This window comes from Hordeum vulgare, chromosome 1H (assembly GCF_904849725.1).
Source record: "Hordeum vulgare subsp. vulgare chromosome 1H, MorexV3_pseudomolecules_assembly, whole genome shotgun sequence".
NCBI lineage: Eukaryota > Viridiplantae > Streptophyta > Magnoliopsida > Poales > Poaceae > Hordeum > Hordeum vulgare.
In genome coordinates this window covers 180,867,760-180,895,153 of record NC_058518.1, presented here as the reverse complement: position 1 = coordinate 180,895,153, position 27,394 = coordinate 180,867,760, and positions in this window count along the sequence as shown.

Here is a 27,394-nt window from a genome sequence, read left to right as displayed (position 1 = left end):
AACAGTATAATTTGCATAATCAGCATACCACGGTGTACTACGTGAAGCATTGATGACATTCAGTTGCTCATCAGGAAAGCTGTCATCAATAGGTTGAGGGTCATCAAGAACATTCCCCAACCTAGACACGTTATCTGCTATGGGGTTCTTAGCACCCTTCTATCAACAACATGCAAATCCAATTCTTGTAGCAAGAGAACCCATCTGATAAGTCTAGGTCTAGCATCTTTCTTCTCCATGAGGTACTTAATAGCAGCATGATCAGTGTGAATACTAACCTTGGAATCAATAATGTAAGATCTGAACTTTTCACATGCAAACACGACTGCTAAAAATTCCTTTTCACTACTAGCATAGTTTCTTTGGGCACTGTCTAGAGTTTTACTAGCATAGTGAATAACATTCAACTTCTTATCAACTCTTTGTCCTAGAACAACACCAATAGCATAATCACTAGCATCACAGATAATCTCAAAAGGTAAGTTCCAATCAGGTGGTTGAAAAATAGGTGCAGTTATCAAGGCCTTCTTAAGTATTTCGAAGGCTTCCTCACAATCATCATCAAAAACCTTCATTAATGAACCTTCTATAGAAACCAGCATGACCAAGGAAACTTCTTATACCTTTGATATCTGTAGGGCATGGCATTTTATCGATCGCATCAACCTTAGCCTTATCGACCTCAATACCTATTTCAGAAATTAATGTCCTAAGACGATGCCTTCATTAACCATAAAGTGGCACTTCTCCCAATTCAAGACAAGGTTGGTATCTTTACATCTCTGCAAAACTCGATCAAGGTTGCTGAGGCAATCGTCAAAAGAAGACCCATAAATGAAGAAGTCATCCATGAAAACCTCAACAATCTTTTCACAAAGTCAGAGAATATAGTTGTCATACATCTTTAAAAGGTAGCAGGTGCATTACATAAGCCAAAAGGCATACATCTATAAGCAAAGGTACCGAAAGGGCAGGTAAAAGTGGTTTTCTCCTGATCAGATTGTGCAACAGGTATTTGGGAGAAACCAGAATAACCATCTAGAAAGCAGAAGTGTGTGTGTTTAGACAATCTTTCTAGCACTTGGTCAATAAAAGGCAAAGGGTAATGATCTTTCCTAGTGGCCTTATTCAATTTCCTAAAATCAATCACCATCCTATAGCCAGTAATAATCCTCTGTGGGATCAATTCATCTTTATCATTAGGGACAACGGTAATACCTCCCTTCTTAGGGACGCAATGCACCGGACTTACCCAATCACTATGAGCAACAAGATAGATAATACCTGCTTCGAGGAGCTTTAGTATTTCTTTTCTTACTACCTCTTTCATCTTAGGATTTAATCTCCTATGATGATCGACAAGTGGTTTGGAATCAGGATCGATTTTAATATTGGGCTGGCATAGAGTGGGACTAATGCCCTGAAGATCATCAAGAGTATATCCAATAGCAGCACGGTGCTTCCTCAGAGTTTTGAACAACTTCTTTTCTTCATGCTCTGAAAGGCTAGCACTAATGATAACATGATATATCTCTTTTTCATCAAGATAAGCATACTTAAGAGTATCAGGCAATTGTTTAAGCTCGAACACAGGATCACCCTTTGGTGGGGGTGGATCTCCAAGCAGTTTAAGAGGCAAATTATTCTTAAGGATAGGATGTTGTTCAAAGATAACTCTATCTATCTCATTCCTTTCATCCATATGCATATCATTTTCATGCTCAAGCAAATATTTCTCTAAAGGGTCAGTAGGAGGCATATCAATAGAAGATATAGAAATAATTTCATCCTTACTAGACAACTCTTTTTCATGAGGTTGTCAACCAAACTTGGAGAAATTGAACTCATGTGACACACCTTCAAAGCCAACAGTGACAGTTTGCTTCTCACATTCAATATGAGCATTGATAGTATTGAGGAAAGGTATGCCAAATATGATGGGACAAAATCTATCTTGTGTGGTAGCAAGAACGAGAAAATCAAAAGGATACTTAGTTTTACCACACAAGACTTCAACATCTCTAACAATTCCCAAAGGGCAGATAGTATCTCTATTGGCAAACTGAATAGTGACATCAATAGGTTCCATCTCGACAGGTGCAATCTCGTCTTTAATTTCATCTTATAAAGATTGAGGTATTGCACTAACACTAGCACCCACGTCACATAAACCATGATAACAATAATCTCCTATCTTAACAGAGACAACAGTCATCCAGCAACAGACATATGTTTGTCTCTAGCATGAGGTTTAACAATTCTAGCAACATCTCCACAGAAGTGAATATCATGGCCATCAACATTGTCAGACATGAGATATTTGATAATAGCAATGCTAGGTTCAACTCTAATTTTCTCAGGGGGTGTAGGTGTTCTAATGTAGGCCCTTCGTATCACAGTTGAAGCTTTAGAATGATCATTTATTCTAACAAGGAAAGGTGGTCTCTCAATGTAAGCACTAGGAACAATAGGATCATTATAAGCAATGACTTTCTCTTCAACTGGATTGGGTTTAACTACATTGACTTTTAAGGGAGGATGATATTTAAACTACTTCTCTTTAGGGAGATCAATATGAGCAGCAAATGATTCACACAATGAAGCTACTATCTCAGAGTCAAGTTCATATTTAGCGCTAAAATCGCAAAAAAAGTATTTGTTTCAACAAAGGATTTAAGGCAATCGAACTTAAGATTCATACCTGACTCCTTAGCTTCATCAAACTCCCAATCTTTAGAGTTGCGTTTAATTCTTTCCAATAAATTCCATTTGAAGTCAATATCTCTCTTCATAAAAGAATCTGTACAAGAAGTGTCAAGCATGGTGCGATTATCATGAGAAAGCCGAGCGTAAAAGTTCTGAATAATAATTTCTCTCGAGAGCTCATGGTTGGGGCATGAATATAACATTGATTTAAGCCTCCCCCAAGCTTGAGTGATACTTTCCCTATCACGAGGCCAAAAATTATAGATATAATTCCGATCACGATGTACCAAATGCATAGGATAAAACTTTTGATGAAATTCCTATTTCAATCGGTTGTAGTTCCATGATCCAGTATCATCACATAGCCTATACCATGTCAATGTTTTATCCCCCAAAGATAAGGGAAAGACCTTCTTCTTGACCTCATCCTCTGGTAAACCTGCAAGCTTAAATAAACCACAAACTTCATCTACATAAATTAGGTACAAGCCGGGATGTGATGTTCCATCTCCTATAAAAGGATTAGCCAATAGTTTCTCTAGCATACCCGAAGGAATTTCAAAAAAAATATTTTCAGTAGGTGCAGCAGGTTGAGGAGCAACTCCTTGTTCTTCCGTTCGATGTGAAGATACCCCGAACAAGCTCATCAAAGGATTAGTTTCCATAGTGACAAGTGACACTAAGTTTCAGCACACTATATAAATGTTTCCTTACCAAATTCCACTTACCAAAGGCGCTTCAGTCCCCGGCAACGGTGTCAGAAAAGAGTCTTGATGACCCACAAGTGTAGGGGATATATCGTAGTCCTTTCGATAAGTAAGAGTGTCGAACCCAACGAGGAGCAGAAGGAACTGACAAGTGGTTTTCAGCAAGGTATTCTCTGCAAGCACTGAAATTATCAGTAACAGATAGTTGTGTGATAAGATGATTTGTAGCAAGTAACAAGTAACAAAAGTAACAAAGGTGCAGCAAAGTGGCCCAATCCCTTTTGTAGCAAGGGACAAGCCTGGACAAACTCTTATAGGTGGAGAAACGCTCGCGAGGACACATGGGAATTTCTGTCAAGCTAGTTTTCATCATGTTCATATGATTCACCTTCGCTACTTTGATAGTTTGATATGTGGGTGGACCAGTGCTTGGGTTCTGCCCTTACTTGGACAAACATCCCACTTATGATTAACCCCTCTCGCAAGCATCTGCAACTACGAAAGAAGAATTAAGACAAAGTCTAACCATAGCATTAAACTAGTGGATCCAAATCAGCCCCTTACGATGTGGCGACCCCGACTTACTAGTCGAGAATCGCCGTGCTCAGTGATCCCAGAGATCAATGCTCACAGAACACAGATACTGAATAAAGAGTCTTACATTCGAGTACCGATTATTATTACAACACGTGACCGAAGGGTCAAGTTCACAAGACAAGGCCTAAGGCCAAATCACACGAGTACACTAATAGCGGAAAACCAAAGGGGCTAAGCGGGTGCCCATGCCATCAAGCCTACACCAACAGGCATTCTGACTCGGAAGCGTCCTAGTTCGCAGGGGTGTCGCTGAAGACATACTCATCTCCAAACTCCGATCCTTCCATGTCTGGTCAATAACATAACCAGTGGCAAGCCAATGAGTACTTTGAATGTACTCGCAAACAACCCATGATATGAACAATGAAAGTGAAGGATAACAATATCATGCATTTCTAGTATAACTCATCGGGGTGGAATGATCATGAATATGCATCAAGTTAAAGAATTACTCTTGAAGAACAGGTTACAGATATCAACATCTCTGTTGAGGGCTGAACCATCCGGGTTCACCCTATGTGCCAAGTCACCAAACTTGGTCATAGCATTGCTATCATAGCAGCTCTTTTCTCATCACCATAGACACACACACACACTCACGCACACTTGGTTTATGCGGAAATATCTGGACGTAGTTTAAGCAGGATTACCCAATTGTCCTTGACCGTGGACACGGCTATTCGAATAGTTTACACTCTGCAGAGGTAGTACGCTCGACCCACGAGATCCAGGAAACTTCCGTGTCATCCACGACTCGCGGTATATCACATACCCGAGGTAAGTACCAGATCAATGCCTTTCCCCTGATGATACTAGACAAAGAGGTCCACTCGATTGGTACCCAGCCCACATGGTGTACGTCTTACGAGCACCAACTCTGGACAGTACCAACCATGCGGGGACCAACGGTGTGACTAGAACTCATAAAAATGGCATAGTCGTCCTACCCGGCATGACCCCATCACGAGAGTGACCACACATCACTCCCGCCACTAGTAATGTGTCTCTTTGCTAGCACCGACCAGAGTAATTAACATATCCCCGTCCCATAAGGGGTAACGTGGTCGTACTGGTAAGGTTGGGACGGTCGACACATCATAAATCTAATCCCATTTCCGAAACCTTACTCACACAAATACCGGGTGCATCACTTCACCAAAAGTGACCACCTAACTCATCATCACCCTCGGGCATGAGTGGCACCTGACGGGGTTTTCATAAACTCTTGCTTTATGACAACATCAACATGCTCATGAATAATACTACTTCTATCTTTACTTGTCAACATGATATTAGCATGACCCTAAGGGGTAGAGTCAATCTCAATGCATGTGCTCCGGGGGAGCCTTCGGTAAAATCATATCAAATGGTTACCAGCACTTATGATCATATGCAACGGGAATACTTGCTATTTATCATGCAAAGTAACATATGCTTAGTCATGGTCAAAGGGCTGCTTGCCTTGGTCAGCTAAGTATCCGGGGTCTTCGAGGTCTTCCGCTCCGATTCCCTCGTCACACAGATTTTTTATCGTCGATAAAACAATAAATAAGGAATAGCTCACACAGAAACAGTCCACAAAGTCATTTTAAAAATGTTCCCTATTACTGATAAATCTAAGTTATCATTTTAAAAATACTTGCCTTAATTTTCCTTGAAGGTATATTTTTGAAAACAACCAAGCAGAAGCAAAACTTTTCCATTTTAGCCCTTTTTAATATTGTAAAATAGAATAGTTGCTGGAAAAATTCATCTAAGCATATCATCAAATACTACACACTTTTAGAAAAATAACAGTCGAAGAATTATATTTTTACACTTGTTAAATGTTTTTATAAAAATCTTAGAAATCTAGGTTTTAAAATAAAAAAGAAAAACAGGCCAGCTCCTAGCCTGGCTCAGCCTAGAGCTGGGCTGGCCCATGGCCAGCCGACGGCCTGCCCAGGCGCGCGTGCCGTCAGGTTTGAACCTGTCGCGTGGGGCCCTGCGGTTAGTGGCCGAGGCCAGCGCAGGGGAGGAGGCTAGGCCACCGACAGGTGGGGCACACCTGTCGGGGTCATCTCCTTCCTCCAGCCAGAGAGGAGGAGGAGGACACCGACGAGGTTGCCGACGTGCTCAAGCCCTAATGAACACGAGAATAGGTCCGCCTGTTTGTCGCCTACCTGCTGGTGGTCGAAACAACGACAGGGAGGCAGGGGTTCACGGGCAACAAGGAGGCCGTGGCGTAGGGGTTTCGGGAAAGTGGTCGAGGGGGTGGCTCGAGACACGGAAAAACTCGGGTGAGTTGGGATAAAGCTTCCTGGGGTCAAGGGGGTCAGTTTGGTGGGTCGAGGGGCGCACGAGCCCTCGTGTAGTCGGAGATCGACTGGAGCTCCGAGGCGGAGGGGCCTCGGTCGATCTCGAGCACCGGGGCTCTGCTGGTTTGCTGGGGTGGCTAGGGAGGTACTAGTGGATGCGGCGAAGCTATCTGAGGGGTGCTGGAGAGAGGGGGGCTATTTATAGGCCCGCGACGGTGAGCAGATTCGGGAGCGCCGGTGACTCACCATGGCGCGCATGGGGGTGCAGAGAGAGGTCGGGGTTGAAACCACGGTCTCAGGACATGGTATTGGACTGCCCGAACCATGTGCAGCAGAGAGAGGGATAGAGAAGGCGAGCATTCGTGGCCGCGCAAGCTTGGCCGATTATGGAGCGTGCGGGCACGCATCGCGCGAGCTCTAGCACGAGAGAGGAGGGGCCCTGAGGCTTGCCCGACGCAGAGGGGCTGTCGGGGAGGAGGTTGGACATCTTGGGGGAGGCTGGAACTGGCCGAGGGTGTCTCCCCCACCTCAGTGACTCCCTGTAGCGCGCCCAGAGCGCACTTTTGGCCTGCCACGGCATGCTGGTCCGCTCTGAGGCACTTTGGACGTGTCTAGCATGTCGTGGCACTTGCTGGGGGTGTGGCTAGCATCTTGTGGGAGCTTCGGCTAGTCAAAGGAGGCAAGAAATATTGGTGCTGTCAGTCATGAACTGAGGTCTAAATTGGGGTTTTTGGCCTTTCCACCTTGAACCAGTGAAGGCCCAGTTGACTGGGGTTAGATACACGTGCTGGCTACTTAATCTAAGAGTTTGAAGCAAAGGAGTTTGGTTTAGCTGTGGCTAAGGTGGCTTTTTCCTATCTGTCAGAAGGTGTTCGACAGTGGGCACACGGGGTTGCACCCCACCACTGGTGCTGAGACTTAACAGGTTTTGTTTTGGTGGTAAACCATGGAGTTCCACCAAATTTGAGCTCCAAAGAACAAGTTTAGCTTTGTAAACTTGAAATCACTCCAATATGACCAGATCTGTTCATTCCAAAGGGAGTGTGGGCAAACTAAGTCCCACAAATCCCAATTTTGGTATAGACCCCTCATTTGAGGTATTAAACACTCCTACAAAGTTTTAGCCTCATTGGACAAACTTGGCTATGTAGAGTTGCTCTAACTTGATTCTAGACAGACATGGTTTTTGGGTTATTTGGGGTCCTTATCCACCTTTGATCAAGGTGAACTTTATGCGGACACAAAACAAGGCTTAGGGACATCACTGGAATTTTCTAGGAATTTATTGAGAATATTTCCTTTGGAAATATTTCTAAATGCCAAAACATACAGAAATATCTTTTATAGTTTTAATCAATAAATATAATATAAAATGGGGTTTAAAATCTTATGTATGGAAAATATATCTCCTTCTCATCATCTCTAAATTTAATCATATTTTTCCAAGGCAGAAAAGTATTTTTCCATGTTGGAATACCAATTCTGGCCTTAGAAATGGACAGGTTATTTAATTAGGAAAATACTCACAAAAATAATTATTTTTGTGGTTTTGAAATATAAAGAGAGGTAAAAATCATATTACCAAATATGAGTAGTAGCTCTGCCTGTTATCAAAGACATGCAGTGCAACTCAAGGTGGTTTTACTCTGGTTATCAAAGGTTTTTGGAAATCAGTAAATTACCAAAAGGAATTTAGGGTTTTAAAACCTCACATGATCAAGCATACAAGCATACAATGTCAATCATGGCACTCACAACATTAGTTTGGAAAAAGTTTTAACAAGCTCAGAATTTTACAACACAGAGAGGTGATAGCAAAAACAGGGTGTGACATACGAAGCAAAGCATAAACTAGGGTTTAAGCTTGTGTCACTCTAGCAACCCATCATCTACTTATTACTTCCCAATGCCTTCCTCTAGGCCCAAATAATGGTGAAGTGTTATGTAGTCGACGTTCACATAACACCACTAGAGGAAAAACAACATACAACGCATCAAAATATCGAGCGAACACCAAATTCACATGACTACTTATAGCAAGACTTATCCCATGTCCTCAGGAACAAAAGTGACAACTCACAAAGAATAATTATGTTCATGACCAGAGAGGTATTGAATAGCATCAAGGATCTATACATATAATCTTGCACCGAGTAATCCAACTAGCATCAACTACAAAGAATAATTAACACTACTAGCAACCTTACAAGTACCAATCGGAGTCACGAGACGGAGATTGGTTACAAGAGATGAACTAGGGTTTGGAGATGAGATGGTGCTGATGAATATGTTGATGGTGATGAGTCCCCTCTGATGAGAGTAGTGTTGGTGATGACAATGGCGACGATTTCCCCCTCTGGGAGGGAAGTTTCCCCAACAGGACGACCCTGCTGGAGCTCTAGATTGGTTCTGCTCAAGTTCCGCCTCGTGGCGGCGGCGATTCCTCCCGAAAGCCTCCTCCTGATTTTTTATGGAACGAAACCTTCCTTATAGAAAACGATGGGAGCCAGAGGGGCAACAGGGGGCCCATAATCCACCTAGGCGCGGCCAGGGGGTGGGCCGTGCCTGGCAGGCTTGTGGCCTCGTCGTGGCTCCCCTGTGGTACTTCATTCGCCCAGTATTTTTTATAAATTCCAAAAAAATTCCTTGTTGATTTTCACGGCTTTTGGATTTGCACAAAATAGGAATCTCAAACTTTATCCCTTTTCATACCAGAATTCCAGCTGCCGGCATTCTCATGTAAACCTTGTAAAATAAGAGAGAAAAGGCATAAGTATTGTACCGTGAAGTGTAATAACAGCCCATAAAGAGATAAATATCAACATAAAAGCATGAGGCAAAATGGACGTATCAGAGCGCGACTCTCCTTTTGACTCCGGGCTCATTCATGTTCTGTATGCTGTATGCCTCCTCCTGTTCCCCCCGGCAAACTCGTGCGCGTTGGAAGACCTGTTCTTTGTGGTAAGAAAGAAGAGAAAATAGACATATGTATCTTGGTGCTTGTCAGTTTATGCGCTACGCCAAACCCTAGATTATATGCATGCATGATTTTAATCATGAGAAATCGAGATGATGCATGACACTAAACATTATTTGACTACGTTCAGGGTCTTCGCTTGGCTTTGTACAAAGGATTACATGCAACAGTTGCAAGACTTGCACAAAAGGTGTTCGCCGATATACCTGGCGGCCTCTCCCTACGGGTAGAACTTGCGAAGATGTTCGACATTCCAGGAGTTGTTCACCGGAATTCCATCCTCTGTCTCCAGCCATACTGCGCCAGGCCTGGTGACTCGCACTACACGATATGGGCCTTCCCACTTCAACATCAACTTGTTTGAGTTCTTGCCCGACTGAACGCACCGAAGTACAAGGTCGCCTTCCTCAAGACTTCAGTCTCGCACCTTGTGGCTGTGGTAGCAACACAGGGCTTGCTGATAGCGAGAGGCTCGCACAGCTGCCTGAAGACGGCTTTCCTCAAGTAGCACGACGTCGTCTTGGCGCTGTTGCTCTTGCTTGAGCTCATCGTGAGTGAGCACCCGAGGCAATCCGTAAATAAGTTATGTGGGAAGAACTGCCTCCGCTCCGTAGACCAGGGAGATGGGTATCTGGCCGGTGGCTCGATTTGGCATCGTTCTGATCGACCAAAGAACTGCCAGCAGCTCGTCAATCCTGTTCCTTCCATGTTTGCGCAGCTTGTCAGAAGTTCTTATTTACAGCCCTCGCAACAGTTTAGCATTTGCCCTTTCCGCTTGCCCGTTGCTCCTTGGGTGGGCAACAGAAGCAAAGCATATTTGGCTTCCGAGATCTTGGGCGTACTGCATGAAGGAGCGGCTTGTGAATTGGATGCCGTTTTCCGTGAAGATTCTGTTTGGGACACCAAAATGGCATACTATTCCCTTGAAGAACTTAATGGCTGACTTCACAGTCACCTTCCTCGCTGGCTCCACTTCTGGCCACTTTGTGAACTTGTCGATTTCCACGTACAAGTACTCAAAGCCCACGACAACGCGGGGAAAGGGGCCGAGTATATCGAACCCCCAGGTCGAAAATTGCCAGGAGAGAGGGATTATCTGGAGTGCTTGAGCTGGTTGATGAGCTTTCGTTGAATGGAACTGACACGCTTCACACTTGGTTACAAATGCCGTTGCATCCTGGAGAGCTGTGGGCCAAAAGAAACCTTGCCGAAATGCTTTGCCATCAAGTGCTCTTGACCCTATGTGGGAGCCATATATGGCTCAGTGTATCTCGGCCAACAGCTCCAGGCCTTCGTCTTGGGGGATGCATTTCAATTTCACTATGTTCAGTCGTCTTCTGTATAGAGTGTCGTCGATGAAGAGATACACGTTGGACTAGCGGGCTACTCTTTCTGCTTCTTCCTGCTCTTCCGTCAGGTCCCCAGTCCGAAGGTACTGGACGGTTTGCTGTGCTCATGCCGGGGCGCGTGATTCGACGGCAAGGACCAAAGGCATGTCTTCCGCCGGAGTGGTATCCCCACGGCATGCTGGAGGTCTTCCCCGGCAACCTCTCGCCCGGCAGGACACTTGCCAGAATTTCCTGGCAGGTCTGCTGGGAAGTACTTGTTGACTTGTCGGACGACCAACTAGCTTGCTCACTTCTTCGATGTATGCCTCCATCATCGGGCTCTGGTAGTCCTTGTTGACTTGCCGGACGACCAACTACGAGTCGCCTCTGATGACCAACTTTCTAATTCCGAGGTCTACCTCGATCCTGAGACCAGCGAGAATCCCCTCGTACACGGCAGTATTGTTGGTCGACTGCTCCTGGAGGAAATATATCTGCACCACGTACCTCAGTGTTCTCCGGTGGGGACGACAAGCAGTACACCGGCCCTTTCCCCTTGGAGCGGGAACGCACCTTCAAAGTACATGGTCCACTCTTGGCTTGCTTCCTTGCCCGGGAAGGATGATTCTTGAATCTCGTCGTTGGGTGTTGGGGTCCACTCAACAATAAACTCTGCCAGGGCTCTTCTCTAGATGGTTGTTGTGCTCTCGAACTTTAGGCTGAAGCTGGATAACTCAAATGCCCATTCCACTATCCTGCCAGTCGCATCAGGGTTCCGTAGAACCCTTTATAGCGGGAAACGAGTGACGATGGTGACCTCATGTGCTTGGAAGTAATGGCGCAGCTTCCTCGAGGCCATGAGGAGACCGAAAAGCAATTTTTGCACCCCCGAGCATCTCGACCACGCTCCCTGCAGGAGGGAGCTGATGAAATAGACGGGGCGTTGCACCACTTTCTTCTTCCGCGTCGGCTTGTCGGATGGCGGTGCTCTGGCATCGCCGGTCCCCTCCTCTATTGGGGATCTTTCTCGTGGGCCGGCCCTGCTTCGCTCGATGGTGCAGCTTGTGTCCGCGTAGCTTCAGCCTCTTCCCTCTGCCCCACCAAAGGGGCGCTAGCCACTTGGCTGGTCACGGCTAGGTACAGGAGTAGCGGCTCCTATGGCCTAGGCGCGACCAGGGTTGGCGCAGTGGAAAGATACTTCTTTAGGTCTTGCAATGCCACTTCTGCCTCCGGGGTCCAATACATGGGCCCTTCCTTTTTCAAGATTTTGAAAAAGGGCAAGGCACGTTCAGCGGACTTGGAGATGAATCTTCTTAAAGCAGCAACACAGCCGGCTAGGCGTCGGACATCCTTGACGCGCTTCGGTGCCTCGATCTATTCGATGGCCTTGATCTTGTCGGGATTAGCTTCGATTCCCCACTGGGACACGTAGAACCCGAGAAGCTTGCCAGATGGGACACCGAAGACACACTTTTCAGGGTTGAGGTTGTGGTTGATCTTTTGTAGGTTGGCAAACATCTCCTTCAAATCTTATATGAGCGTCACCTTGTCCTTGGTTTTGACCACTATGTCATCCATATAAGCTTCCAAGTTTCTGTGGAGCTGGGGCTCAAACCCAATCTGGATCACCCTCACGAACGTGGATCCGAAATTCTTCAACCCAAAAGGCATACGCACGAAGCAGTATGTGTCACACGGGCTAATGAACGCGGTTTTCTCTTCATCTTCCTCCGCCATGAAAATCTGGTGATATCCCGAATAGGCATCGAGGAAGGATAGCAGATCACATCCAGCAGTGGAATCCACGATCTGGTTGATGCGCGACAAGGGGAAAGGGTCTTTAGGGAAAACTTTATTGACATTAGTGAAATCGATACACAGCCGCCACTTCACATTCGCCTTGCACACCACGACCGGATTGGCCAACCATGTAGGATGGATGACTCCCCTAACTAAGCCTCCTGCTTCTAGCTTCTTGATCTCCTCGGCAATGAACTCTTGCCACTCCAGAGCTTGTTTCCTCACTTTATGTTTGACCGGCCGTGCGTGGGGGCAGACAGCTAGGTGGTATTGAATCACCTTCCTGGGAATGCCGGGGATATCTGATGGTTGCCTGTCAAACACATCGAGATTCGCTCGCAGGAAAGCGATGAGCGCGCATTCCTATTTGTTCTCCAGGGTGGAACTTATGGTTAAAGGTCCACCCATACCATCCTCCTTGGCAGGATCCTTCTTGGTCTCAGGCGAGTCAGCTTTTGACTTCTTGTCCTTGCCGGTGGAGCCCTCTGGCACCTCTATTCCGGCAGCGCAGCATTCTGACGAGTTGCGCCTGTCGGGGCTAGCTTGACGAGGATCCTTGCCGGTATTCCTCTTCCTACTGCCGGAAGATGAGGTGGCGGGAGTGGGTGCCTCGTTGGCGGATGGTGCGACGGCTTCCCGATAGAGGTGGTTGGTGCAAACAAACGCGTCCTTTTTGTCGGTGTTAACGTTGGTGATGCCGATATGACCGGGCATCTTCAACGTATTGTAGGCGTAGTGTGATGCCGCCATGAACTTGGCCAATGCAGGGAGCCCGAGGATCTCATTGTAGGCGAATGGGTTGTCCACGACGTCGAAGATGACCTTCTCAGTCCTCTAGTTCTGGTCGCTGCCGAAGGTTACCGGCAGCGTGATCTTCCCCTTCGGTTGGATCTTCCCAGGGTTGATCCCTTGAAACGCTCCCGTTTCCTCGAGATCCTCGTCTCGGATTTGCAGCCTCCGGATGACGTGAGGGGAGATGAGGTTCAAGACGGATCCACCATCCACCAACATCTTCATTACCTTGAGGTTGCGGATCGTTGGCGAGACCAACAGTGGCAAACATTCAACCACAGTAACTTGGTCAGGGTGATCCTCAGAGTCGAAGATGACGGGCGTGCTCGACCATTTCACGGGCTTTTAGACCCCGGCGGAGGGCTCGGCCGCGCTCACTTCTCTCGCCCACTTTTTCAGTTGGCAGTGGGAAGAGTGTAGCAATGTGCCTCTGTCGACGCACATCATATCAGCGGCCCTCTGAAACTCATGGTCGCAGGAGTCGTCCTCTGGTCCGCCTTCGTCCTCATCTTCCTCCTTGTCTCGCCGTTGTGCAGGTGCCTCCCGCTTGTTTCGGGCCTTGACGGGGTATTCTCCCAGGCCACCCTTCTTCCCGCCGAACCCCTCAGCACCATCTCGGGCCTTCTCCTTATCGCGCCTCTCGTACCTAGCCTTTTGCTTTTCGGCGAGTACCTCGACTTGGCGGCAGTCCTGGAGGTCGTGGCCCTTGGTACGGTGGATCTTGCAGTACTGTTTGCCGGAGCCGTCCGGCTTGTCGGCGGCTGCCAAGGCATGGAGGGAGTCGCACCCGGTAGCGCCTTTACCGGGGGTCTCCGCCTTAGCCTTCTTGGTGACGTCGACGTCGCCGAAACTGTCGACAGCAAACACGGCCTTGTTCTTCCTCTTCTTGTTGCGCTTCTTCCCCTTCCTCGATGGAGGTTTAGCATCATCGTCTTTGGAGTCAGCTTCTGCACTGGCGCCTTCGCTAGGAAGCCTCCTCCCTTCCTCGTCCCGTGCACACTTGTCGCCTAGAGCGTAGAGCTCGGCGACGTCGTGGATCTTGTTCATTGCCAGTTCCTCCCGCATCTTCCAGTTGCGCACATTCTGATGGAACACGCTGATGACGGCGGCTGGGTGGACATCCGGGATGTTGTGCTGAATGCGGCTAAATCTGTGGATGTACTTGCGCAGAGTTTCTCCCTCCTTCTGGGGGATGATGTGCAAGTCGCTCTCCTGGCCAGGGGCTTGGTGGCCGCCAGTGAAGGCGCCAATGAAATCCTGGCACAGGTCCTTCCAAGAAGATATGGAGTTCTTGGGCAGGTGCATCAACCAAGACCTCACGTTGGGCTTAAGAACCAACATGAAGTAGTTGGGGAGTATCTTGTCGTCCTGGCCCCCGGCAGCCTGCACCGCGATGGTGTAGATGCCCACGAACTCAGACGGGTGAGTCTTGTCGTCGTACTTCTCGGGTATCTCCGGCATGAAGGTACGGGAGCTGGGCCACTGGACTCGCCGGAGCTCGGGGGTAAAGGTCGGGCAACCCACCTCGTAAGGTAGAGCGCATGGGTACCCCGAGGATGGCTCGTCCGCGACAGTCTCAGCTTGCTTGTCTGATTGGCGGTGCGTCTCCCGCCACCGCTCGATGAGAGTCCTAGCATCTTCCTCGCAGGACGTGACACTGGTCGCGGCGGGTGCGTGGGTCGGAGGATCCAGTGGAGTCGTCGGAGACGACGACCTGTTGCCTCTGCCTCGGCGGGGAATGCACCGTGGCGGCGGCATCCCCGCCCTCCTCCGTGCGGTCGCGGGCACGCCCGTTGGGGGGTCGTTTCGACGTCTCCGGGTGCTCTGGCCCGTCTCCATTGGCGAAGGTGATCAGGCTCTGAAGGGTGGCCCTCCATTCCTTGTGCTTGTCCGCCGTCGGAGGAAAATCTAGGAGCAATTGTGCGCGCCTCAACGCGTCCGCCCGCGAGGGGGGAGGCGACACGTGGGTTGAACGTGAGGGGCTCTTGCTCCTGGCAGTGCTAGAAGGGGCCCCTCCTTGGCCACGCGAGCGTTCGCCGCCCTTCTCGCCATGGTGTGCGTCTGCCTCCCGTGAGTGTCCTGGGTTTGAGGAGCAGGGGTTCGTCGTCGAGGTCACGAAGGATCGCCATCCCGGGGCCGTCCGTCGTGCATGGCCTGGGAAGGCCGCGGCGTAGGCGTCACTGTGGGCCCTCCAGTATCCTTAGAAGTAGCCACGCCGTGTGTTGGCTGCGCAACTCCGTCCTTGGATGTTCCGGCGTGCGAGGGGTCGCCAGGGCCGGGGACGATCCCGCTCGCCCGCGTCTGATTTACGGAATGCCATGGGAGTTCCTGGGCCCCACCTCCCTCTCCCGCTCCCGTGCCCCCTCCTGCCTGCGCCGTGGTAGGTGCACTGGGCACGGGTGTCTCAGCCGCCGTCGCGCTCCTCCTCATGGGACCCATGCCGGTGGTGTGGATGAAGAAATCCAACCGCTAACTACTAGATCAGGTTGACGCACCCCTCCTTCCCCTACCTGGCGCGCCAAAGATCTCGGTGAAAGGATCGACACCTATGGGGGCCTCAACGGTCCCCTTTTTGCTGGTTTGGCGGGGAGAGGGGTCACGGCAAGAGCAAAACCAACAGACAGGGCCCGGCAAGATCTTTTTGCCCAGGTTCGGTCCGCGTGGTGCGTAAAACCCTACTCCTGCATGCATTTAGTTATTCGTTTTGGGTTACTATAGATCTGTCCCTCTTTAGAGCCTTTTGATTGGTCAAAAAGCCAAAACATTCCTTACTACGAAGCCTCGGGCCTCCTTTTATAGGCGAAGGGGTAACCACAGTGGCTCAGTGGGTGAACGGTGGGTTCACGAGTGAAACAACGCCGACCGAGAGTTATAGTGTTACTGCGGTGCATTAAATGGTTTGACGGACTTCCCTGACCTCATGAGGGGGGTGGAAACTTTAGGGTGTTGCCCTGGCGTGTGGGCGGACGTGTGGTCCATGCATCGTCATTGGCATGTTCGTCGGTGGAGGCGTTCACAGGTCGCGAGCATGCCGTGGGTGCCGTGGGCCTGCACCTCTCCTCGGGCCTTGTATTCCTTCCCGACAGGGTTACCCTACTGGGGATCTTCTTGTTCCTTTCGGCAGGGAGGCGATGGCCTGCCAAGGCCTTGTCAATCTTCCCGGAAAGGGTGGCCTGCCAGGGCTCAGTCCTTCTCCCTCGACGGGATGGTCTCGGCGTGGCATTGTCTATCTCCCCGATAGGGAGCTCCTGTCGGGGTCTCTTCTTCTTTCCCAGCAAGCGAGTGCTTGCCGAGGGCTTGCAATCAGCACTTGGTGGCTTCTGAGTCTTGCTTTCTCCCTAAGCTCCACCGACGCGCCTTGCCGCTGCGGAGGGGCTGCCGGCGTCCGGGGCACTAGAGACCCCAGTCTTTAGTGCACTCACATTCTTTGACAAACGAGTGAAACCAACGATCCTTGAAGGTTGCAAAGAGGTGAAGAATGATATGAGAAACAAGCAAGAACTCACACAAAATTTCGGCAGTACTTCGGTAGGAAATTGAGGACAAAATTTGATAAAACTTAAAGATCTTGACAAGATCCATAACAAACTAACTAAATTCAATAAGCAAAAAAAGAACATCATCTTGATAGAAGAACATGATAGATTGAAGAGAGCAACATCACCACAACTCCTGAATAAGAGAATAGAAACTGGATCATTGGGAAGAAGAGAATGGAGAAGAAAATGACAACTTCTATCACAATTGAATTGAAGAGCCTCCGGACAAGAAGAATTGAATGTAGTTGTTGGAAAAACAACAACGAAAACAATAGCTTGAAGTGGACTTGTGAGAATCATCTCAACAATTATGAGGTAACAACTAGCCACTAATGGAAACCAGGATTGATTGAGAGACAAGATATCAAAACTTCTTACACTAAGAGGAAATATAGATAGCTTGGATCAACAATAATCACCATAAGCAACAATCCTTAGGAAAGCTTTAGGTGGAATCTAAACCAAGATAACTCTATGAAGAAACCATGGTTGAAAATATGTCATGATCAAAGGATTTTGTGGGTTTACATATTTAATTATTGAAACAACCTCTCTTCGATACTCCTCCACTAACAAGAACGCTATAACACCACCTCAAGGATAAAGGAAGAGAAAAGATGGAGCAGTTGGGAAAATAATTGATATCATGATCCACTCCGGAAGTAGAATTGAAATCAATATGAAACGAGAGTAAGAATTATGTTATGCTTATCCTTCATCAAGTTAAACTGATGACAAGCAACGGATTTAGCATACTACTTACTCTTCTAGAAAGATTGAGAAGAGATATGAGCACAAACTAGAAAAAAATCTTGAAATAAACACCGGTGAGAATTGAAACGAATGAGGCAACCATGAATGAATGGAGATACACGGGAATGAAGAGATCATGAGCCACCTGAGAGAAAAACTTGAACAAGGCACCAGTACAATTGAGAGACGAACGAAGCGACAACAATTGAGAAGAATTGATGCGGTCCTACCCTTATTTTGGCGCGAGGGCCTCGAAAGGGATAGAAACACATCTCGTCGTTTCGCAAGAATGGATATCGATACAAGTAAATGTAATGAAAAGATGAGTATAAAGAGTTGTCTTACACTCGCCACAAGCTACATGAGAGTCACATCAGTACAATACATACAATCATAATGAAGAAGAGCAGGGTCCGTCTACGGAAGAAAAAAAACGATAAAAGAACGACGTCCATCCTTGCTATCCGAGGCTGTCGGCCTGGAACCCATCCTAAATCGATGAAGAAGAAGAAGAAACTCCAAATGAACAATAAACGCGCTCGTGTCAAGTAACCCTTTACCTATACCTGCAACTGGTGTTGTAGTAATCTGTGAGCCACAAGGACTCAGCCATCTCATTTCCGATGGTATCAAGACTAGCAAAGTTTAATGGGTGAGGCATGGTTAAGTGGTGAGGCTGCAGCAAGCGACTAAGCATTTATTTGAGGTCGCTAACTTACGAGTACAAGAAGAGGGGGATGGTCTACGCATAACATACGTGAACTACTAATGATCAAATGAATGATCCTGAACACCTACTTACGTCAGACATAACCCCACCGTGTCCTCGATCTGAGAAGGAGCTCACGAAAGAGACATTCACAGTTACGCACTCAGTTGGCAAGTTTTAGTTAAGTTATCTTCAAGTTATCTAGAACCGGATGTTAAACAAAGTTTCCACGTTACCACATAACCGCGAGCACAGCTTTTCGAAAGATCTAACCCTACAGGGGTGCTTGAACTAGTCCATCACAAACTACCACACGCTGCGAGAAATGACGTCAATCATGGAAACCCGTGATCTCCTCAGGTCCCTATTGGAAAACCTCAACCTAGAGATAACCCAAAACATCCTCGGAATCCCTCACACAAGACGCTCGAGAAAGGTAAAACAAGTCTAGCAAGGTCGTCCGACGTGTCGACAATCCCAATAGGAGCCCCGTATCGTGTTCTCAGGACACGACGGATGAGAAATACGCACGATGGCCGGATAGAAATACCCCGAGTTGCCCCGGGTGGCCCCGCAAGTGGCTCTGTTTTGGACCAGCACCATCGGCACTAGCCCTCCCTGTATTATGTTGTATTACTCCTCGGGTTCATAACGCCCTATGTTTTACAGTATTATCAGAATTCTTATATTGGGAAAATATAGTACCAATGTTGGGCCTTGCCAGACGAGCTTTATCCCAAAATGAGAATCTAGGGGGTCCCCATAACAACCCCAAGCATGTTAGGAGCGCTCATTTATGGAACATAACACCGGTAGCCCAAACTAAGGCGACAAAGGTGGAACAAAACACCAAACTAGAAAGGCTGAGCCTTCCACCTTTTACCAAGTATGTAGATGCATTAAATTAAATAGCAATTAATAGGGTGATATAACAAGGAACCCATGTTATCACATGGAAGCAACTGCACCTGCAACTAGCAACTCTATCCAATGGTTAAGCAAGCAGTAACATAGCCAATCAGTGGTTTGCTAGGTTGTGAACATGTTGAAGGTTTTCATGGCAATGTTGGGAGGCTAATATTTAACAGGTGGTAGGGAGCGAGATATAACGATAGAATCGAAACAACTAGCATGGGAATGGTAGTAATGATATCTGGGGAAATGGTAATCTTGCCTGAGATCCCGCTTGGAAGAGGAACGATTCCGTGAAGCAGACAAACCGACGTAGTCGAACGGGTCCTCACATTCTGACACTCTTGCGGAACTCTATCGAGACGAAGCTAACCTGAAACAAGATTCACCACACGATAATCACCACGGCACATGCACGACATGATGTAGTAAACATATGATGCATGATCAGTTTCTTGCCAATTTCTATTTAATATGCACATTAAATAGGACAACACTCTTAGATGATCTCCAAACCATATAATGTAGTAAACATATGATGCAGTAAACATATAATGCAGTAAACATATGATTCATGAGCAGCTTAGGTTTCTCCAAACCATAGTTCATACGATGGCATCTCAACGGAATCATGTGGTGCCCTATTTAATGTGAATGCGGTTGTCTCTAATGCCTAACCCAAAAACGATAATGGTAATTCGATAAGAGGCATCATAGTATGCACCATATCCAGTAGGGTGCGGCTATGACGTTCGGACACACCATCACACTATGGTTTTCCAGGTGGCATGAGTTGTGAAATAATTTTCACATTGTCTTCAATGTTTACCAAACTCGCAACTGAGATATATTTACCTCCACGATCACATTGTAGACATATTATCCTCTTGTCACGACGATCTTCAACTTCACTCTGAAATTGCTTCAATTTTCAATATTTCAGACTTGCAATTCATCAAGTAAATACACTGGTATCTACTCGAATCATTACTAATGTAATAACATAACAATAGCCACTGCATGCCTCAGCACTCATTGGACTGCATACATCAAAATTTCTTACTTCCAACAAGTCACTTAGTCGTTCCATCTCACTGAAACGTGGCCTTCAGTCATCTTGCCCATGTGGCATGATTTTGCATGTCTCAAGTGATTCAAAATCAAGTGAGTCTAAACAATCCATCTGCATGGAGTTTCTTCGTTTGTTTATATCAATAGGCATGGTTCACATGTCTCAAATGTTTCAAAAACGAGTGAGTCCAAAGATCCATCAGCATGGAGCTTCTTCATGCGTTTTATACCAATATGACTCAAGCGGCAGTGTCGTAAGTAAGTGGTACTATCATTACTACTTTGTATCTTTTGGCATCAATATTATGAGCATGTGTATCACTACGAATGAGATTCAATAAACCATTCATTTTAGGTGCAAGACCATTGAAGGTATTATTCAAGTAAATAGAGTAACCATTATTCTCTTTAAATGAATAATTCTTTTGCTATAAACATAATCTAATAATTTCAATGCTCAACACAAACACCAAATAACAATTATTTAGGTTCAACACTAATCCCGATGGTAGAGGCAGCGTGCGATGTTGATCACATCAACCTTGGAATTACTTCCAACACACATCGCCACCTCACCCTTGCTAGTATCTGTTTAATCCGTAGCTCTAATTTTGAGTTACTAACACTTATCAACTGAACCGGTATCCAATACCCCTACGCTCCTAGGAGCACTAGTAAGGTACACATCAATATCATGTATATCCAATATACTTTTGTCGACTTTGCCAGCCTTCTCATCTACCAAGTATCTAGGGTAGTTCCGCTTCAGTGACCGTTCCCCTCATAACAGAAGCACTTAGTATCGGTTTTGGGTTCAACCTTGGGTTTCGTTACTAGAGCAGCCACTGGTTTGCCATTCATGAAGTGTCCCTTCTTGCCCTTGCCCTTCTTGAAACTAGTGGTTCCTAGGCACTAGGCGACTCAACCATGCCCCTAGCTCTTCAGTTCCAATGACTGTTCTCCTTTGTTATTGATTCATTCTGCACTCCTGAGGAGGTTTTCCAAGATTTTCAGACAAATAACATGACCAGCATGTTTCACTTGCCTCTTTCTGACAGGGCCTTCCAGGAGTTTGAATCAGTCACCTGCCTACTCAAAAACCTTGATAGAGATCAGTCTAGCAAAGATGTCTGGCTTTGGAGTAGTGACAGTAAGGTTTACTCTGCTAAGAAATACTACCTTCACGTCCATCAACCCATTATTCCCAACCCTCTACTCAGTTGTATTTGGAAGAGTTGCTGCACCATGAAGATCAAACTGTTTGCGTGGATGCTCATTATGGATAGGCTGAATACCCAGGATATGCTTGAACGACGCCACTGGAAAGTTTCTGATTCAAACCTATGTGTTCTTTGTCATGCCACGGTTAAATAGGATAAGGATCATCTCTTTTTCAACTGCCTATTCAGCAACAGGGTTTGGAACTACCTTGAGATCACCTGGCAAGTGACTTCCATGTGGGCCACTTCATTGGCAGCCAGGAAAGACTTTCAGCATTCTTTCTTCTCTAAAGTAGTGTTCACTGCTTGCTGGAATATTTGGACAGTCAGAAATGCAAGGTTTTCAACAATGAGCGCCCAGGTTCATTAAATGGAAGTCTAGCTTCACTCATGATATCTCCCTTTTAGCCTATAGGATTAAGGCTAGATTTAAGGAAGATCTCCTTAAGTGGATCTCCTTCCTACCTCCTTGAGGTTTGTATCTCTGCACACATCCCTATTGTATATTCTAATCCTCTCATGTACATATACTCTATTTATGTTGGAATAAAAGAAAAGGATGTGGGGTGATTCCCTACAGTAGCTGGTCAAAAAAAACTAGTGGTTTCACTAACCATCAACAATTGTTGCTCCTACTTCATTTCTACTTTCGCGGTGTCAAACATCGCGAATAACTCAGGGATCATCATCTCTATCCCTGACTTATTATAGTTCATCATGAAACTCAGTAGCTTGGTGGCAGTGACTTTGGAGAACTATGTCAATCACTATATTATCCGGAAGATCAACTCCCACTCAATTCAAGCGATTGTAGTACAAAAACAATCTAAGCACATCCTCAACGATTGAGATTTTGTCCCTTACTTCACAGGCCAAGATTCTTGTCGGAGGTCTCATACCTCTCGACGTGGGCACGAGCCTGAAATTCAATTTCAGCTCCTGGAATATCTCATATGTTTCGTGACGTTCAAAACGTCTTCGGCACCTCAATTCTAAGTCGCTAAGCATTACACACTGAACTATCACGTAGTCATCAACAATGTGTATGTCAGATGTTTACAACATCCACAAACGAAACTCAGGGTTCAGCACACCAAGCGGTGCATTAAAGACATAAGCCTTCTGCGTAGCAATGGGGACAATCCTTAGTTTATGGACCCAGTCCTCATAATTGCCACTATCATCTTACAACTAAGTTTTGTCTAGGAACATATCAAAAAAAGTAGAGCTACAACGCAAGCTACAACATAATTTGCAAAGATATTTTGACAATGTTCATGATAATAAGTTCAACATAATCATATTACTTAAGAACTCCCACTCAAATTGTTATCCCTCTAGTCATTCGAGTGACAGATGATCCAAATTCACTAACTCAAGTCCGATCATCACGTGAGTTGAGTTTAGCTTCAATGGTGAACATCTCCATGTTGATCGTATCCACTATATGATTCATGCTCGACCTTTCGGTCTCTTGTGTTCCGAGGCCACGTCTGTACAAGCTACCCTCATCAAGATTAACCCGAGTCTTCCGCATGTGCCACTGTTTTTCACCCGTTGTATGTGAACGTAGAGTCTATCACACCCGATCATCATGTGGTGTCTCGAAACTATGAACTATCGCAATGGTGCACAGTCAGGGAGAACAAAAATTTATCTTGAAATTTTAGTGAGGGATCATCTTATAATGCCATCTCGTCCTAAGAAAAATAAGGTGAAAAAAGGATTAACATCATGTGCAAATCATAAGTGACATGATATGGCCATGAACTTGAGCTTCTTGATCTCCATCAGCAAAGCACCAACATGATCTCCTATCGTCACCTGCGTGATCTCATCACAATTCTTCCCGCGATCCCATCATGATCCATCCCGATCTAGTGCCGAACGGACGACACCTCTGTGTACAGCACACGTGCAGCTCAATGACAATCTTTTCCTTCTTGATCCACCAAGAGAGACGAAGAGGTACCTAAATTCTCTGGCAGTATGATGGCATGGCGGTGATGGTGGTGGAGCTATTCCAGCAGGGCTTCGCCATACCATACCAAACTAGCTACGGGGTGTCACGAAGTGGTGGAGGGAGAGAGGGCTGCTCCTTGGCTAGAGGTCCAAAAGCCTCTCTCACCTCCACTATATATAGGAGGGAGGGGATTGATGGCACCCTAGGGCAAGTCCCTAGGGTTCCGCTGAACCAAGAAGAGAGGGAGGAGTCCTCTTCCAACACAACTTGGAAGGTATAGTCCTCTTTCCCCAATTTGGTTTGGCCCACCCTCCTTTCCTTTTCTTCCTCGGCCGAAATAGGCCTCTTTGGGATGGCCACCAGCCCACTAAGGGCTGGTGCGCCATCCTTGGGCCTCTTTGGTTCTCTCCCGGGTGGGTGGCCCCTCCCGGTAGAACTCGAGAACCCATTCGTCACTCCCGGTAGATTACCCTAATGCCCGAAAACCTTCCAGAAGCGAAATGGATACTTCCTATATATCAATCTTCGTCTCCGGACCATTCTGTAAAACCTTGTGATGGCCGGGATCTCATCCACGACTCCGAGCAACCTTCGGTTACCAGCATCAATAATTCAGCTATACCGAAACGACACCGAACCTTAAGTGTGCAAACCCTGCAGGTTTGAGAACTTTGTAGACATGACCGACATACTCTCCGATCAATATCCAATAGCGGGACTTGGATGCCCATATTGGATACTACCTATTCCATAAAGATCTTATTGGTTGAACTTCTATGTCAAGGATTTAGTTAATCCCATATAACATTCCCTTTGTCCTTCGGTATGTTACTTTCCCGAGATTCGATCGTCGGCATCTCCATACCTAGTTCAATCTTGTTACCAGCAAGTCTCTTTACTCGTTCCATAGTACAAGATCTTGTGACTAACTCCTTAGTCACATTTCTTGCAAGGCTTATTGTGATGTTGTATTACCGAGTGGGCCCCGAGATACGTCTCCATCACATGGAGTGACAAATCCCATCCTCGATTCACGCCAACCCAATACACACCTTCGGAGATAACTTTAGTGCACCCTTATATTCACCCAGTTACATTGCGACATTTGATACACACAAGGTATTCCTCCGGTGTCCGGGAGTTGCATGATCTCATGGTCATAGAAACAGATACATTGACATACAGAAAATAGTAGCAATAAACTAACACGATCATATGCTACATTCATAGTTTGGGTCTTGTCCATCACATCATTCTCCTAATGATGTGATCCCATTATCAAGTGACAACACTTGTCTATGGCTAGGAAAACTTTACCATCTTTGATCAACGAGCTAGTCAACTAGAGGATCACTAGGGCCAGTGTGTTGTCTATGTATCCACACATGTATTTGAGTTTCCAACCAATACAATTCTAGCATGGATAATAAACGATTATCATGAACAAGGAAATATAATAGTAACCAATTTATTAGGGCGTATTTCCAACACGAATGCATGAAAGTATTTTCTCAGACATGGTCAAAGGGTCTAGGAGGTCTTCCGCTCCAGCTCCGAGTACTCTGGCTATTCCGTCAACTACCATCGGAAACAATCACACTAAGCCACGCAGCAAGCAGAAGTAGAAGTGCTCTATAAATAGGATTTTTATTTTTCTTGGATACCTCTGGTCATAAGAAGAATACCTAAAGCTTGTTCTAGGAGGTTTGAATGGGGGAAGTGGAGGCATCACTCGCCCCACAAGAAGTATACAGAAAATATTTTATTAAAAATGAGTGGAGGTACTCGTTTAATAGGGCATGAATTTAGAAATATTTATGAAGTTGTTTCTCTCGATTTGGAGTTGATATGAATTTCCTATGGATTTTCTAACATTGAATAAATAGCAAAAAGGGGCTATTTATTTGATGCAACAAAATTATGGAAGAGTAAAATGTTGACTACGCCTAGAAAATTAGAGCATGATTTTATAAGCCTCTGGAAATTGAAATCACTCCATTTGGTGTTGATTTGAGTCCTCTGGGATTTTCGCAAGGTGGGGTTTGAATAAATCAGATTCTAACTTGCATTATTCTCTATAGGAAATATTTTTGGAAAAATGCGGAAAGCATATATTTGATAGGTAAGGATTTTATAAGTTACCAGAAACTTGAATCATTAGATCTGAAGCAAAAATGAATTAATTATAAATTTTTGGATCTTTGTGATAAAAGAAAAAGAGGAAAGGGGGCCTTACCAGAGTTGGGCTAAACAACGTAGTGGGCGTGGAATAGTCGTGGGCCTACTAGGTCGGCCAAGTGGCTCGGCCGCGTGCATGAGCCAACCACCGAGGAGGCGTACTTACGGGAGTACGTTTCCCCTGCGAGGAGGTGGAACTGGCCGAAGCCGTTTCCACTCATTAGGGGACCTACCGTCAGAGTCGCTTACAAATGGGCCCCTCCTATCAGATTCATCCTCCACCTCCCGCTCGAAAATGGGGGAGGCGAGGCCGAGAACCCCACACGTTGCACCGGCAGCACAGGCCACACCCGGCTACTGTTCGACCACCGCGGGCTCGGGGAGCCACACCGCGCCCATTACCATGCTTGGCACGTGCACGGGAAAACAGCAAGGGCGCTGGCGACGATGGCCGCGGGGAGGCCTTCGGCCCTCACTGGGTTCAGGCACATAGGGGAATTGGAGGTGATGGGAGGGTCAGTGGCTCCTAGGGGAGCATGCTGGACAACCTAATTGCGAGGGGAAGCCTGGGGTAACCGAAATTTTTGCTACAGCCGACGGAGGGACTTCGGCCTTTGGCAGCGATGGAGGGCGAATTGGGGGGCTCGGGAGGTTGCCAGGAGGGAGGAACGGGAAGAGGGTGGCATCAGGGGTTTGGGGAAGTGGTCAAAAGGAGGGGGCGACCGAGGGGAGCTCGGGAGCGCCTCAGGTGCTCTGGGCACGACGAGCTCGCGCGTGCATGGCTCCTTTGGCGTGGACGATCAAAGGATGCTATGTGGCACGCTGGAACATGCTGCCTTTGGTGGACCCGAGCTGCAGCACGAGAACAAGGTGCAAAGCCCTGTTTCTGCATGCCAGAGAGGTGGTCACCACCCCTCTACGTGTCCAGAGCCACCCCTTGGCCAGACCAAGGTGTCAAGCATGCAAGGCATGCGTTCTAGAGAGCATTGGTGAAGTTTGGGCTCGAATAGAGAAAATTAGGCAAGGTTTCCTCATCGATTAAGTTTGCCGCAACAAACTTGGGGATATTAAAAGTGTTTTTCACTCGGGGATATTGGGGTGAAACCATGTCTAGTAGTCGTAGGCATGGAAGGACTACAATGCTGCAAAGTTTCAAATCAAGAAAAGGTGTGTAGCTAGTAGTTGCAGTTCAAGGTCAAATTTCCGCCAAAAACAAGTTTCAGAAGAGCTGCTCATATTTCCCACATGGGAATGCCATATTTTGGTTTGGAATGACGCAATAGCATATTGAGGTGCTCTACAAAGAGGTGGGGCATTGTCTTGAGCATAAGTATAGCAAGAGGGGTAAAACTAGTGTTGCCAAGGTAAAAATGAGAGGTATATAGATGGAGTCATCCACCAATAATGGACCAGAGGCCATGGCAAGGTTACTCGAGGTAAAGGGGGACTAGAGAGAGTTGTGGTAAAAATTTGAACTCAAGGGAAATAGTAGAAGAGGCCAAAGCAGCAACTTTGGTAAATGGAAATAAGGTGTTTGATGGATGTTAGGGCTACTAGATGGATTCTAGTTGCTATGAAACTTGACAGGATCACATGATAGGTCAAAATGAGCTTGTGCACAAAATTGAGGATTTGTTGGAGAAAGTTTCCAATGTAGACTTAAAAAACCCATGAAATGGGCAGAAAATGGCTTTCTGCATATATAACCATGCAAATAAATTCCCACTAATCCACAACTTGGTGTGGTGGCATTATTTGAATATTAGAGCATGCCCAAAAAGTTTGGGATGAATTCGAGAAACTTTATAATGTAAAGTTTACCAGAGCTAAAATCAACAGAGAAGG